Here is a 17,934-nt window from a genome sequence, read left to right as displayed (position 1 = left end):
ATGAAAGGATCATCATCCATGGAAGAATTCCTAACACTTCCCTTACAGAATGTTGTAACGAAATTAGCAGAAAAAACAAAGCATGGAAATGAATTTACAAGAAAAACATGCTACACATTAAACACAACAATGGATCCCAGATCTAAAGGGTAGAAACTGCTTCATTAAAATAATATTAAAGAAAAACTTTACAAAATTCCAAGAAGCCCCTCTCTGCTGCCAAAATCCAACCCTTAAACTTTAAAATTCATAAAATATATACAATTTTCTCATCCTTGTACTAAGGGAATTGAGCTCAACCATCTTCTTCAAAATAGAATTGGTTACATTAAATTTGGACTGAATTTCTGAAATTAGGTGTCAAAGATGAACTCGTATCTCCTAAACCATAGCACCTGTTAAAAAACTGAAAGAGGTTTTTGTAGATAAGGTCATTTTGGAGAAAAACGTCTCTCAAATTTTTGGAAATTTGTTTCTAGTTGCTCGGAATCTGTGCCACAAAATCATCTCTAAAATAAAAAATCATTAAAAATTTTAAATATGTAAAAATTAGTTGTAAAGATCTTGTCAAATATTCCAATTCACAACGCCTGTGAATAAAATGAAAGATTTTTTGGTTACATGGCTTGTTGTTAGCAAAAACCCCTTTGGGTTTCTCAAAATTACTTTCCATCTGTTGTAAAATGGCACCGCACTAAAATGACTATAATAGTAAAATGAATGCAAAATTTGTTTTGTTTTAATGTAGGCTTCAGATATCACTACATATCTCCCACATAGTAATGCTTGTGGATAAACTGAAGGAGGTTTTTATTATTTGGTACGTGATGGACAAAAACCTCTTTCACTTTTGTAAAATTCTTGTCCAAACTGATTTTGTAGTAAACTTCTCTCAGTGTGCAGCAACTGACCTCAAAACATGCATAACCAAGAATCAATCATTCATTTCGATCATATCTTCTAATCCAAAAACTGGTTATGGGAGTGTGATATACCATTGGAAATATTTTTCTAAGTTCCTTCTAATGGACATACTTAGGATATGATTTTCACTGAAACTCATGTGCAAAAAATCTCTCAAAACCAGACATAGTAAGAGCTCATTTTGATCCCCGGTAACAGGCTGCAAAGACTGGAACTAACATTGGCCTTATTGGGGATGGTAGCTCCTTGGAGGTGTCAAGAACACCATATACCAAGTTCCTCATCCATTGGGCAATATACTCACAAACATCTGTAAACCCAAAATTCTCATACTAATCCAAAAACATATACATACTACAATATGTACATAAACAAATACTGGAAACTGAAATGCTGCCTTGGGAAGCTTATTTATTTACAAGTATACCCACTCTGATGAAAAATTGATAGATCAAGTAATGCTGTAATGCTAGATCAACCAATCAAGTAACTGCAACAAGGATGTTGTTTGGAAGTGCTTGAACTAGGACACAATTGGAAATGCTGAAAGCCATACACGCAAAAAATGAGTGTGGTTGTGTAAAAGGAAATCTGTCTTGTTATTCAAATTGAAATTTTTTTCCATATATGCCGCAATAGGATCAAAGAAACCAGCCTCTGTTTTCTACCGCAACTCCTTAATACATGCTTCCAGCTACAAATTATTAATGCAAACATCCAAGGGCATCCTTACCTTTCCTTCCCTCTACCAGAAAAGGTCCCCAAAGAATGGGACTTGACAATCTAGATCCTAGGACTGTATTTAGATCTCCATTTTAGTTAGATATTCTTCAATTTTGATGGCAAACTCTTGCAAAAAATTGAGCTTAACTTCATGGCTACATCGACAAGACTTCAAATAAGAAGAAAGAGATGAAGCAAAGTTCACATCTACCTCATCATCCATGCACATATCTTCCCATTCTCTAAAGCCTTGAATAGAGGCCACCTCTATTTCGAATTCTTCCTCTTTCTCCATCCATGTTTCAAGAAAGATATGCCAAAAATCTGCAAATGACTTAATAGATCTGATAGGAAAAATTTTGATCCATTATCTACATTTCCCTTGAAACGAATCATAGAACAATCTGATAAACACCTCCTCTTCTTTGACTCTAAGAGATTCTATAAATGTTTTGAAATTTTCTTCATGTTCAAGATTCAAACTCAGATCTTCCCCATTGAATTTAGGGCCATTGCTCAAAATATATGCATCCTTTGGTAATTGATTAGGAAAACTAGGAAGATTAGAAAATCGATACATGAATACCTTGAACAAATAGAAGCAACATCTGAGTCCTTCATTTAGCTAGTGGAGCCACCATCAATACTTTGAAACTTGGGATTTCGAACAATGGAGTCGTTAGGTAGATGATTTCAGCCTTCATATGTGTCTAACTGCTATCAACCATCAGCAATCAGATCTGCAACTTGAACGATCTTTCCTAGAGAAGATCTGTCACCTCGTCCCTGGCAATGGCGCAAATATGTTAGCACTCATAATGAACCTCAAGGGTGAAAAGAGGTAATTTCGAGGTAACCATAGACCAAGCTTTCGATCTGGCATCTAGCCCTGCCAGACCAGAGAGGGCTCTCTCTTTGCCAACAAAATGTGGCTGCAATAAGTGAATCTTAGGCTAGCTATGAAGTGTGAGGATTTGATTTAAAAGTTGTGGGTCGAAAACAACAAGAGAAGGGACCATTGGGCTATGGATTCGAAACTAGTTTCCACCGGAAAACTTATGGCAAAGTAAGTGCAATGTTTAGCTAGATAAAATATTGCAAATGAGAGAAGAAAAGAGGAGAAATCCTGCTGCCCTACAGGCATCAATTAGGGGATGGATCTACAATGGCAACTTTAGGAGAAAGAGAAACACAGGATTACTCAACAGAGCATCTAACAGAGGATGAATTCTGAAAAGATAACCACTACATTAAACAACATAATCATTATGAAAGGAGCATCATCCATGGAAGAATTCCTAACACTTCCCTTATAGAATGCTGTAACGAAATTAGCAAGAAAAACAAAGCATGGAAATGAATTTACAAGAAAAACATGCTGCACATTAAACATTATAATGGATCCCAGTTCTAAAGGGTAGAAACTGCTTCATTAAAATAATATTCAAGAAAAACTTTACAGAATTTCAAGAAGCCCCTCTCTGCTGCCAAAATCCAACCCTTACACTCTAAAATTCATAAAATATATACAATTTTCTCATCCTTATACTAAGGGAATTGAGCTCAACCATCTTCTTCAAAATAGAATTAGTTACATTAAATTTGGACTGAATTTCTGAAATTAGGTGTCTAAGATAAACTCGTATCTCCTGAACCATAGCACCTGTTACAAAACTGAAAGAGGTTTTTGTAGATAAGGTCATTTTGGAGAAAAATCTCTCTCAAATTTTGTAAATTCATTTCTAGTTGCTCGGAATCTGTGCCACAAAATCATCTTTAAAACAGAAAATCATTAAAAAATTAAATATGTAAAAATTAGCTGTAAAGATCTAGTCAAATATTCCAATTCACAACACCTATGAATAAACTGAAATATTTTTTTGTTACATGTCTTGTGGTTATAAAAAACCTCTTTAGGTTTCTCAAAATTACTTTCCATCTATTGTAAAATGGCACCGCACTAAAATGACTAAAACAGTAAAATAACTGCAAAATTTGTTTTGTTTTAATGTAGGCTTCAAATATCACTGCATATCTCCCACATAGTAACACTTGTGCATAAAATGAAGGAGGTTTTTGTTATTTGATATGTGATGGACAAAAACCTATTTCACTATTGTAAAGTTCCTGTCCAAACTGATTTTCTAGTAAACTTGTCCCTATGTGCAGCAACTGACCTCAAAACATGCATAACCAAGAATCAATCATTCATTTCGATCATATCTTCTGATCCAGAAACTGGTTACAGGAGTGTGATATACCGTTGGAAATATTTTTCCAAGATCATTTTGATGGACATACTTAGGATATGATTTTCACTGAAACTCATGTGCAAAACATCTCTGAAAACCAGACATAGTAATAGCTCATTTTGATCCTTGGTAACAGGCTACAAAGACTGGAACTAACACTTTCTTCCCAAATTTCTAGAACACTATCCCCAATCTAGATTTGGATTTTCCTTTCCTTGACTTACTGTGATGTCTCAGGCTCTTTCCTCTCTCTTTATTTCTTCCCCTCGTCTCCTCAATGAAATAATTACTTGTTGTCTCACCTGATATTTTCTGTCGCATTTCCTCGCTAAGGATAACACCAACAACATCAACAAACTTTAAAGTACTAGATTGAGAGAAAAAATTATCGATGGCCATGACTAAGCCATTCCAAATTTTTGGAAATGAGCACAGAAATAATAGATACCTAACTTCATCATTAAAATGTACCCCTACAAAATTTAATTAACTAGTAACCGTGTTAAATTCATTTAAATGATCAGCAACAGATCCACCTTCTGACATCTTCATATTAAATAAATTCTTAATAAGAAATACATTGTTTGATGTTGACGTTTTTTCATATAGTTTATCTAATTCTATCATTAGACCCTTGGTTTTCGTTTCCTTCGAAATGTTAAAGGCCAATGTGTTGGGCATGTTATCCCCCCAAGGCATGTTTTAGGGCTTAAAGCCAAAGTTTTGATCGAATCTTTTTGTAAAAGCTCCACGAATTGCGAGTGCGGCACGCGAAAGTATAATAGAGTCACAGGGTTGTCCACCGTATTTTTTGTAATGTAATGTTGGCTGGATAGACCTACCCATGGTTCGTGGACCATGGGATTGTATAAATAGAGCGAGGCTCTAATTGTAAATGATAACCAATAAAGGAATAGAAGAAAAAGCATGAGAAGTCTAAGGGATTGAGTTGAAGTGTAAAGTATGTTTGTGGGTCATAGAGTAGGAGAAGACTCTATAACTGAGTGCACAGAGGCCTAGTAGTCCGCAGCTAAGTGTGCGGACCCCTGCATCTGAGTTTGCATGGCAGGTCGAGTCTGTAACCATTGGGAGAATCAATAAAGATAATTTTTGCTATAATTCTGTGTATATTTTCTCGGTTTAATGCATGATTGGATATAATTTGCAAGTATACAGTTTATTTACTACGCGATCATGTATGAATATGTTGTATTGCTAATTATAATTTAAGACATTCAAGTAGGCGAAGGTAATTAACTAACACTGGAAGATAAGTAAGATCTCGGGTAATAGCGCAAAGTGTGGCACAACCCCTGGTTGGGGTTGCACGAAGGCAGTGTATCAGGCCGCGAGGAATGGGAAGTGTGTGAATTAACCTTTGCGCAGGAACAAACAGAGGACTAGTCATGCCTCTCAGACATCTCAAGGCTAAAAAAACTTGGTTCTAGCACCCTCCCATACTACTTCGGGTGAGACCTCAGTTTGCGCTCCATGGATTGTTGCCAAAAGTGACAGTAGTACAGGAATTTGTTTGGCTAATTAACTTCGAACCTGGGTCAAGCCACAACAAGCCAACAAATGGTTCCGTTGCCGAGACTGGGATCTGCATAGAGATGTCTGATGTCGTATCACTGGAATCCAACAAAGAAAGGAATTGAAGATTGGTTGGACAGAAAGATTCACGAGTTCGTGGCGCAGCAAAACAAGAATCTGCAACTATCAAATGAAGAGAGGTTAGACTGCTACTTGTATACGGAGACTCACGAAATTTTCTTTGCATCCTTCCGCACTGAGTTGTACAAGTGGATCGCGGAGCTAGCAGATAGCCAAGGAAGGTGTAAACTCGACAAACCTATTGTGTGGACTCCAGAATTGGTGCGTAGACAGGAAGCATCAGAAGATAAGATGGTGCGCATTGTCGATCACTGGATCGATCGAATCATAGGAGGATTCATCACTAAATTCACGGTAGATACTTCAGTCAGCTATAGCGAGGCATAATGACGCTTCCTCAAGGGACTGCGAGGTAAGTACATTAAATCTTTGAACACTTGGATTAAAATGCTACTGTGTGAAAAGCGGGTTATGCAAATAAATTGATGTTTTGGGCTACACAAAGTGGGAGGACCTACAGAAACAAAGGTAGCACAGAACTAGAGACTAGCTCCTTGATTTCACCTCTGTGAGGGGATGAAGAAGAGCTTGTGAAGGTCTCACCAAGAAGTGTGATCAATATGATAAGACAGAGGATTCCACGCTTACCACCTCCACCCACACCACCACTAGTTTCACCGTCTTCACCCCCGTCTTCACCCATACCACCTCTACCACCACCATGAAGTAGTATGGCAAGCGCGATAAAGCTACCAGTGTTTAAGGGAGTAGGGAATGAAATCTCATACTAGTTTTGGTTCATAATAAAAGTTGTATGGGAAGCGCAGGGTGTTATGGATGACAATATAAATAAGGCAACATTGGTCAGCACTCTATAGGATCGTGCGCTAACTTTGTACATTAGGCATTCCAATGAAAATCTGAATGCGGGGATTGTGGATATCCAAGCTGCACTAAACAAAGAATTTAGCAGGCCAAAGTCAGAAGCACAGTCGATCACTGGATTCAAGGAAATCACAATGCTACCAGGCGAGACCCCATGGGAGTTGGATCGAAGATTGAAGTGCACAATTCGCGAAGCAAACATGGCATTAACAGGTGGGCAACACCATGAATGGTTAGTAGCATCGTTAACGCTGCATCTATGGAATGCGATGTCGCAACAAAGGTTAACCACTTAGGCTGAGGCTTTGGAGGTCGTGATGAGATTGCACGAGACTCCAATACAAGATCCTAACCTAAGAGTTCAGGAGATTCAAGCGTAGTTGAAAAACTTGTGCCTAGAGATGCAGAGTTTGAAACAAGATAGGACAACCCACCCAGAGATGCGCGATGAAGTATGGTGCGTAAAATGCAAGGGCCAGGGGTATGACAAGGATCACTACCCGGTGTTCATGAATTACCTTGTGAGAGGAGGGCCAATGCCACTAAGACCAGAGGCACAAGTAGGAAAAGGAGTGGTGCCTGCACTATGGTGCGCAGTTTTTCAGATAGGAGGAAAGCATGCTATAGATAACTGCCATATATTACAAAAGTATACGCAGAATTCACAGCAGTTGTTCTGTAATTTCTACGGGTTAGTGGGACATGATGAACGCACCTGTAGAAGTTATGAGTTGATGATGGATCGAACTCCTACCTACAAAGTTTAAGCAGAAACATGACTCCTCGATCAAAATGCAGGAATGGCACGCACCAGATTTCATGGGTGTCGATGAGGTCGAGGTGGAGGGGGACCAGGGAGAGCTCTCAGACAACTGATATGTTACAATTGTAGAGGATCAGGGCATTATTCCTGTGATTGTATGAATCCAACACAACCATCATGCTTGTATTGTAATTTGTTTGACCACGAGATGGGTGATTGTCCCACACTGATAGCGAGGTTGCACAATAAAGGAGCAATCCAACATCCCCCGACTCAAAACTTGAAATGATGAGGTCTGAGCCACGTGAGGAAGACCCTAATGTAAATATCGTGCTCCAGAGTGGTATTACGACAGGGGATGACAAAGGCAAGCACCCTGAAGAAATTCCTTGGGTTTGCAAGGCTCCAACGAAGGAAACAAAATTTGATTTGGAGCATGCTAAGGAGACCTTCATGGAAGCTAATAGGAGCTTCGCTGATGCCTCTACTTCAGGAAGTAAAGACAGAATGGAGCCGGAAATGGGCCCATTGATGCTCACTACGTTCTTGGAGACATGCATGAAGCTACTGTGTGATAGCAAGGCTATAAAGGGGCTACAAGAACTCATAACTAAATGCAATGGGACCGTGCCAGGAGAGTCGCGCATAGTTTGGAAGCTCAGGAAACACACGATGTGAATAGGAAGGGAGATGAGATTGACTGCACAGATCAGGGAATATGAGATGGACCAAGTGATTCTGGATCTAGGATCAGACATGAAAGTCCTGCCAAAATAGACATGGGAGCACATGGGCAGGCCTGCATTGTAATGATCTCCTATCCAACTGCGAATCACGAACGAAAGATCCTACCTATGGGGAGATTACAGGGAATCATGGGAGCAAGCGTGCTAGTCGATTTCAAAGTAATAGACATTGGTGATGATAGCAATCCCTACCCATGCTGTTGGGAATAGATTGGGTCATTGACATGAATGGAGTGATAAATCTAAAGAAGTGCAAGATGATCTTTGAGAAAAAGTCTCTGTGTGTAGTGGTACCCTTAGACCCTGTAGAGGGATTGCATTACACGAAGCCAGTGTGCGACTACACCAACGACGACGATCTGGACTGCATCTACAAGATAAGTGCACGTAAGCATGATTGGGTAAATCCAATCGTAAATGGCTGAATCTCATGGGAGCGCGAAAGCTCCTGCACATCAAATTTCGATGAGGAGATAGAACGATGGCAGAACCAGTTACACGAGGTAACCACGCTCAACTGTAACATGATGATGAGATCGCTGCGCTGCATAGCAATAGAGGTAATAGATCTGCCTACGTATGATTTGTTAAGTGAGGTGGATGATTTCCTAAACAGGTTTGAAAGAGAAGTGCTGGAACAAGAACACTTGGACGCTCTGAAATGGGTATTGCGCACTGCGCTTGCAAGGTGCTGGGGTACGCACCAAAGAAGTTTTGAGAATTGGCGCCAATGCAGAAGGATGATGCACACGTGATTTGGGAAGCCTTAGATGTAGTTAAAAGAAAAGTATGACGGGCGGGATGATCCATGTGCACACCTCACAAAATGGACAAAGGCCTATGGGGAGGAGCCACAACCTGAGTGGGTGCACTTGTTCTACCATACCCTGGATATTATACCCATGAATTGGTATATAGAAACGGAGCTCTCCCATGGTATGAATGAATGGGATATCTTGTGCAAAGGATTCCTGTTAACCTTCACATTTGAGGATTGTTGGTGGGATACCGTTGATGATGCGCTACAAGCAGTAAAAGAAACTATCTTTAAAATACCCTAGAAACCAATGGAAGTGCTTCAGCCTAAATGGGTGACCTAACTGAGCTACGCGCTGGAGTGTTACAACGTAAGCATTGAAGAAGACGACAAAGATCCGTGAAAAGTTAACATTCCAAAAACTGAAGGCTATCATGAGGTTCAAGGGCCACTGATTGAAGACCCTGACATTACTACGTGGGTAAGGACAAAGCAAGTAAACATTGGTACAGAGGCCGAACCTAAGTATGCAATGCTCGACGACTATTGGGATGATGCCACGAGGATAAGGTCGCGGAGTTACTCTGCGAGTACCAAGACTTATTCCCGACCAAGATCACGGACTTAAAGGGGATCGTTGGTGATTTATGGATGATGAAGATCACCCTAAAACCTGACACAAAGCTGGTGAAGCAGAGGCCTTACCGCTTGAATCCGAAGTACAAGGAAAAGGTCAGTGTAGAACTAGAAAAAATGCTCGTAGTTGGAATCATTAAGACAGTGGAAGAATTTGATTGGGTATGCCCTATGCTAGTGCAGGAAAAGAAGCAAAAGGGTGAGATAAGAATATGCATGGACCTCGGGAAGTTGAATGACGCCTATGTGCACGACCCATTCCCGACTCCATTCACAGATGAAGTATTGGAAAATGTCAGCGGGCAATAAGCTTATTCTTTTATTGATGGGTTGTCAGGGTACCATCAGATCAAAATCGTGCCAGAAGACAGGAGCAAGACCACCTTCATGACTTAGAGGGGCTACTTTCAATACACCATTATGCCATTTGGGTTAAATAATGCGCCGACCATCTTTTCCCGCATAGTTGTTCTAGCTTTCAAAGAATATATCCATAAATTCGTAAAGGTCTATCTAGATGATTGGACTATATTTGGATTGGTTAAGCACCATGTAGTGAGCTTATGCTTGATGTTGGATACTTTTCGATGACACCAAATCACGCTGAATCTCAAAAAGTGTACGTTCCTTGTTCCCTTTGGGAACCTTTTGGGACATGTGGTTTGCAAATAGGGACTAATGGTAGACCCCGTGAAGATTGCAGTAATTATGAATTTGGAAGCACCGCAAAGTGTTAAACAGTTGCGTGTTACCTTGGGACATACAGGGTACTACAGGAAGTTCATCAAAAGCTATGCCTAGATCACTGTGCCAATGGAGAAACTGTTGAAAAAGGATGTCATATTCTGCTGGAATGATGATTGCATGAAGAGCTTGGACGTACTAAAAGAGAAATTATCCTTTGCCCGAATCCTGGTCTTCCCAAAATGGGATGTGGAGTTTCATGTCCATGTTGACGCATCATGTATAGCACTGGGAGTGGTGCTCATACAAGAGGGTGGAGAGGGCTTGGATCACCCTATTGCATTCACAAGTCACATGTTATCCAAAGTGGAAAATAACTACTCTACAACCAAACGCGAGGGGTTGGCTATGGTGTACGCGCTCCAAAAATACCAACACTATTTGTTAGGAGGACATTTCAAGATGTATACAGACCATTCCACGCTAAAATACTTGGTCAATAAGCCTGTGTTGAGGGGCGCATATGTAGGTGGCTCTTATTGTTCCAAGAATATGACTTTGAGGTTGTGGTGAAGCCTGGACACCTGAATGCGGGACTGGATCACTTGTCGTGTATTGAGACGGGAGAGGAACCTACTAGTTTGGAGGAAGGATTACCTGACGCATAACTCTTTGTTGTGCGCATCGCAGACAAGAACTTTGAAGATATAATCCACTTTCTGACAATGGGGATTGCGCCGAAGGAATACTCCATCCAATAGAAGAAGGAAATGGTGGTGCGTGCGGTTGATTTTTCTGTCATCATGGGCCACCTATATAAAATGGGAAATGATGAGATACTACGAAGGTACGTACCTAAATTTGAACGAAGTTAGATGCTTGCGAAAGCACATGGGGGTGCTGCAGGAGGACACTACACAGGACGAGCGATTACACGAATGATTCTTCGCAAGGTTGTGGTGGCCAACCCTCCATCAAGATTCAAAAGAACACTCTAAGGCCTATGATACATGTCAAAGGATAGGTAAACGATCGCGGAGGAATGAGATTCCTTTGAATCCACAAATGAGGTTGTAGCCCTTCGAAAAATCGGCAATCGAATTTGTAGGACCTATCAAACCTCAGGGAAAATGGAGCGTGTGATACATTATCACCACAACAAAGTACTTGACTTGTTGGGTAGAAGTGCAACTTGTCAAAGATTGCACGGCTGCCATGACTGTGAAGGTTTTGTTTGAACCCGTGTTGACTAGATTTGGCTGTCCAAAAATCTTAATGAGTGATCATAGTACACATTTCCTGAATAAAACCATCAACGCGCTAACAGAAGAGTTCCAGGTGTATCATCAGAAAAGCACACCATATCACCCACAAGCCAATGGGACAGAAGAAGCATTCAACAAAATATTGGAGACAATGCTAACCAAAGTATGCAACGCACAATGGAGCGATTAGGACTTGTGCATACCTACAACACTATGGGCTTATTGGACAACGTGTAAGAAACTGATGGGACAGACACCTTTCCGGTTGGTTTATGGCATGGAAGTTTTCATGCTAATGGAGTTTATTGTACCTAGTCTATACATAGTAGCGCTCACAGGTATGACGGACCGCGAAGCCCTAGAAGAGAGGCTTGCACAGTTGGAAGAACTTGAGGAGGAATAGTTCCTGGCTAGCTTTCATCAGTAGGTGCAAAAGCACCGTGAGAAGGCCTGGCACGATCGCCATATTAAGTTGTGCACCTTCAAGGTAAATGATTTAGTGCTGCTATATGACACTATATGACAATAAGTTTGATAAATTCCTGGGAAAGCTTAGAATGCATTGGCTGGGACCATACGTTGTTAAGGAGGTCACTGATGGAGGCACGATACAGATAGTCAAGCTCAATGGAGAGCCTTTCCTAGGCAAAGTGAATGGCAGTTTCTTGAAGCCCTACATGGGTGGCCTGACTATCTGACTAGTCGACAGAAGAATAGGCTTCGCACTCCAAGGATCCGAACAAAGCCACAGGACTATAAACAAATGTAGGGGATACATGCATAGATGCAGAGAAGTAGTTCTGACACCATGGTCTCGGAACAACGCGTACAATAGATCCAACAGGCAGCAGCTTAGTGCACTACCGACCTTGCAGCAGTTCGAGCAAAATAGTAGGGACTCCGCGTAAATATCTCCGCACCGACAGAGTGATTCGAGGGCAAGTCACGATGTTTGTGTTGGGGGCCTGTTGGGCATGGAATCTCCCCAGGGAAAATTTTAAGAACCACCATAAATTTATATGTATAATAATGGGCGAATCCCCATGATACATAGGAAAAATGGGAGGCAATTTTATCACTATTATAATATGTATATATATATTGGCGAATCTCTCACCAGATTATATTATCTTGTAAGATCTTGGAAAATATTTCACTAAATAATAAAACATTGTGAAGTCTTGGCAAATGTTATGTTAAAGTATGAAACCATATATGATAATAATAAAACATATTCATTAAACTGTAATATACTAACATATATGTTTGGAAAAAAGAAACATAATTTTCACTTCCTACAAACAATGTTGCAAGTTTTAGTGGCCATGTTTGTAATGGTAGGATAGACTAATGTTTTCTCTACCACTTTTGTCAAGCCACCACTTTTGCCAAGCTATCAAATTTCTTTCTTATTCCATAGACTCCAATTGTGAGATAAAAAAAAACACATCAAATTTGTTTACCCCAACACGCCAACAAGTAGCAAGCCCCAACTATATAATATAATGAAGTAGTAGGTATCCCAAAGGCCTGAAGGGGATCTAATGGAAAGAAGTGACCATTGTTAGAAGCCTTCCAATCAATATATAAATATATAAATGTAGATTTATTATTATTTTAATTGGAAATATTCAATTAAATAATAAAATTTAATTACGTCTCTCCCAATCGAAATTTCTTATTAGCATAATTCACTACCTTCATACCATTTTTAACAGCGTTGTAACATGTAGATTAATTTCCTTTTTGGTGCACAATCTCCACCTTTTAGGACAATATGGTGCAGTGACCCAACCCCTATAGATCATTACGACAAACTAATAACAACAGAGAAGATGAAAGGATGTACAAACCAGCATATTTTTCAAACAACTAATCCAAGATCAAGACCTTAACATTTTCATGAAGATATCATATTGAGAATGTTTGAAAAATAGTGGGAAATCTGGGCAGCGACTATCTCTCTTCTGCAAGGGTGATGAAAAAAGAGTTAAAATTTCATTGTTTTGAATTTTTTTTTGTTAAATCAGAAAAACCAATATTAATGGAGATATTGGTATTTTTTACTAAATTTTGTGAAGTGACTAAATGTAGCTTTAACCATTGACCTTAAGATTTTTTTTACAATATAATTTCCTAAGTCTATTTAATGTCTTCATTATCATAAAAACCAACCTATATCCATCTTAACTCCACATCTACCACTCTTAGAGGGATGAAATATATTTATCCCTACCACCACTTGGTAGACCCAGAATTAAGATGGATCTAAGCTAATAGAATTTCCCCTTTAAATAGTCTATGCTCACATGAATACCATGGTATTACCATGGGTCAATACCATGGGTTATCATAAACCTGGAGCTTAAAATCTACTATTAGTAATTTATAAAAATTAATAAAATTAATAATTGATTTTTATTTTATTTTTTTATTTTAACCAAGTTAAAATGTTTAAGTGACATTAAATTACAAGATCCATTTTTACTCTTGATCTACCAAGCCCCGAGAGGGATCAAATATTTTTTTACTCTATATTAGTTTGCATATCATGATATTTGATCCAGAGTAAAGATGGATCTATGCTAGTTTAATTGCCCCCTTTAAATAGGCTACATTCCATGTGAATACCATGGGTCAATATCATGTTCCATCTTTATTTTTATTAATACTAATATTAGGGTTAATAATGTTTTTTTGCATGGTATTAATAATAATTTGGCACATAGGCTTCACCTAAATACAACACATTTTTTGAGTGTTCGTAAATATAAGGTGACTTATGGAGTAAATATAAAAAATGTTTTATTTATTTACCATACCTCTCGTTTATTTATATTTTTATTAATTTACCATACATCTTTTATAAATATGGTATTTAGCCCATAGGATTCAATCAAATAAAACCTCTTTTTTGAGCCTTCTTAAATAGAAAGAGGGTTATGGACTAAATATAGAAAGAAGTTTTATTTATTTACCATACTATAGTTTATTTATATTTTTATTTATTTACTATACCTCCACTTTATTTATATTTTTATTTATTCACACGCTTGCGTGTTCATAAATATAAGGTGACATATGGAGTAAATATAAAAAAATGTTTTATTTATTTACCATACCTCTCATTTATTTATATTTTTATTAATTTACCATACCTATTTTATAAATATGGTATTTGGCCCATAGCATTCACTTAAATGAAACTTCATTTTTGAGCCTTCTTAAATAGAAAGAGAGTTATGGACTAAATATAAAAAAGAGGTTTTATTTGTTTACCATACCTCTAGTTTATTTGTATTTTTATTTATTTACCATACCTTTGGAGTAAGTATAAAAAGAGCTTTTATTTATTTACCATACCTCCTTTGTATTTATATTTTTATTTATAACTATCATAAATACATTTTCTTGAAAATGATGGTGAATGGAAGATTGAAACTTCTAATTTCAAGGGCTAAATTTAATTTTTTTACCCTCTCCCTTAAAATAAGGTGGGCTAACCTCCATACCTAATTTTTTTATAAAATAAATTTGAGACGATTTGTAACAATGTACTATGCTACAAAATATTCACCCAATAAAAATATAAAACCCCTTAATTTAGCCCAAGGGCAAAAATTCACCCCTAAAATTTTCCATGAATCCCCCAAGGCATGTTTTGGGGCTTAAAGCCCAAGTTTTGATCGAATATTTTTGTAAAAGCTTTGTGAATTGTGGGCGCAGGGTGCGAAAGTATAATAGAGTCACAAGGTTGTCCACCCTAGTTTTTGTAATGTAATGTCGGCTAGATAGACCTACCCATGGTTCGTGGACCATGGGATTGTATAAATAGAGCGAGGATCTAAGTGTAAAAGATAACCAATAAAGGAATAGAAGACAAAGCATGAGAAGCCTATGGGATTGAGTCAAAGTGTAAAGTGTGTCTATGGGTCATAGAGTAGGAGAAGGCTCTGCATCTAAGTGCGCAAAGGCCTAGTAGTCCACAGCTGAGTGCACGGACCCCTGTAGCTGAGTGCGCAGACCCCTGTAGATGAGTGCGCAGGGCTGGTCGAGTCTGTAACCGTTGGGAGAATCAATAAAGAGAATTTTTTTTATAATTCTGTGTATATTTTCCTAGTTTAATGCATGATTGGAAAAAATTTGCAAGTATACTGTTTATTTAGTGCGCGATCGTGTATGAATGTTTTGTATTGCTAATTATAATTTAAGACATTCAAGTAGGTGAAGGTAATTAAATAACACTGGAAGATAAGTAAGATCTTGGGTAATAGCGCAGAGTGTGGCACAACCCCTGGTTAGGGCTGTGTAAAGGCAGTGTATCAGGTCACGAGGAATGAGAAGTGCATGAAGTGACCTGCGCGCAAGAACAAATGTATGACCTGTCGTACCTCTCAAACATCTCAAGGGTGTGGAAACCTGGTTCTAGCACCCTCCGATACTACTTCAGGTGATACCTTAGTCCATGCTCCATGCAATGTTGCCTAAAGGGCTAGTAGTACAGGGATTTGTTTGGCTAATTAACTCTGAACCTAGGTCAAGCCCAAACAAGCTAACACAATGATGTTGCCAAACATAGTCGTATTGTTCCTAGTGCCTTTCTATAATATAATATCCCATTCTTCATCAGTCATACTTGTCGGATTCTTTACTTTCCTTCTCAATGGTAGGTAAATATCTTTTTGATAAAAATAATCCTCCATTTTCATCTTCCATAGCTGGTATTTTTGGATGTTGAATTTATCAACCCTAAACCTAACATCTTCCACCATTTCTCCCACTCAAACCAGGACCCTTCTTTCCTATGAGTTTATCAACCAAATAGACCTTTGTCTCTGATACTAGTTGTTAGAAATTGATTAATTGAGAAATGGAATGAATAAAATATTACGGAAAAAAAATAACACAAGATAGACAAAAATATACGTGGTTCACCCAATTTGGGCTATTTCCACATAGAAACAACCAATCCTTCCTTTTATATTATCCAGCAAAATGAAGAGATACAACCTACAACAAATCTATTATAATTTTCTCTTCTCTCTCACACAGTCTCTCCTCTTTTCTTTTCATATAGAATAGTACATAGCTGCAATACAATTCCCTCATATAAATTGAGGGTTTCCTTCTAGTGGAAAAAACCCTAAATTAACATAACTTATACCATCATATATTTTGCCTAATGAATGGTCCAGATTGACTAGGACCCCCCCAACAACACTAGTGGGGGGCCAAGCCCCCTCACACCCCCCTGCCAAGGACTGTGATATAACCACGCCTAAAAAAAAAACCTCTAAATAATTAGGAATATAATTAGGCTCCACACTCAACACATATAACAATTGTTATTCAATAGTGCCACCCACCTCCCCTCGTTGACGTCACAATGGGGGGTGTCATGCTATTTTTCTCGACCATTGATTTTTTAAACCAATCCTTGTCATTCATTATGAACCCAACTTCCACCCTTGATTGTAATATGGAGTTACATGGTTCGAAAACATGGCCTTTAGTGGCAAGGCCTCTAATTTTGTGCATGCACAAGTTCAAACCCCAACCTCTGACCATGGCATTGGTCACCTCTATAACATGTTTGACCTCAAATCATGTGTGTTCTATGTACCTTTAGTGTACACACACACACATATACATATATATTGATACACATGGAATGAACTTAAATCATCCCGCACAATTCTATGACTGCTTAGTAATATGTTAAACAAGTACTTTATAGATGAGCTAGAGATGTCAACTCAGCCCTATGGCAAATAGTGAATTTTATTGTCTCATTCCCATGAATAAATAGTATTAATAACAATCATAACTTAAACTTATGGATATACATGCACATATTATTTTTGTAAAGAAAATATGTTCAGGATAGGCACTCTCACATTAAGCCTATTTAATGTTACAGAGGCAATTTAATTTACAATATTTTGTCTTTAAACCATTAACATTATGGTTTGAAAATACACAGTGATGTTTTCACACACACACACACACACATACTTATATCATTTATATGTATTCTCCTTCTCACACACATCCACTGATATGAAAATTCCATGCATTTTTACATTCATTTCAATGCGTTCTATACACCTCATAATATCAATCATGTTGATAAATTTACTAGTGTTGTAAGGTTGACACAGATTTTCCCATACAAGTCCATAATGGTTTTGAGCCATCATTGTTTCAACTTAATGATAAAGCTCAAGGTTTAAATGGATTAATACAAATTATTATACCTGCACCCAATTTTTACTCACACCAACCACACAATTGTAACACACACACACAGACACATGTATATATATATGTGCACACACACACATATCTTTCCCCTGCATAAAGAATGTTAGTGTAGAACCACAACCACAAGGAATCAGTTACCATAACCTCATTCTTTTAATCACGAGATATCCATGCACCATTTGCACAAAAAATACAATAATTACCTTAATAATATACATACACTTCATGGCACATGATAAATATGAATATAGTTATCTCAAATTAAGACTAGGAAACTAATTATGGGACAACGAATCTCCACTCAACCATAGACAGGATGCAACCAATTCTCACTTGCAATTGTCACCCCCATTCGAGATTCTAGAGATTGAGTGGATTTATGCTCAATGGATTAAACTCTAATTGCCAGTTGACACATTGA

Source organism: Pinus tabuliformis, chromosome 4_2 (genome assembly GCF_031772625.1).
Source record: "Pinus tabuliformis cultivar Carrire ecotype Pingquan chromosome 4_2, CPIR1, whole genome shotgun sequence".
In the NCBI taxonomy this organism is placed as follows: Eukaryota; Viridiplantae; Streptophyta; class Pinopsida; order Pinales; family Pinaceae; genus Pinus; species Pinus tabuliformis.
This window is presented reverse-complemented; position numbering follows the sequence as displayed.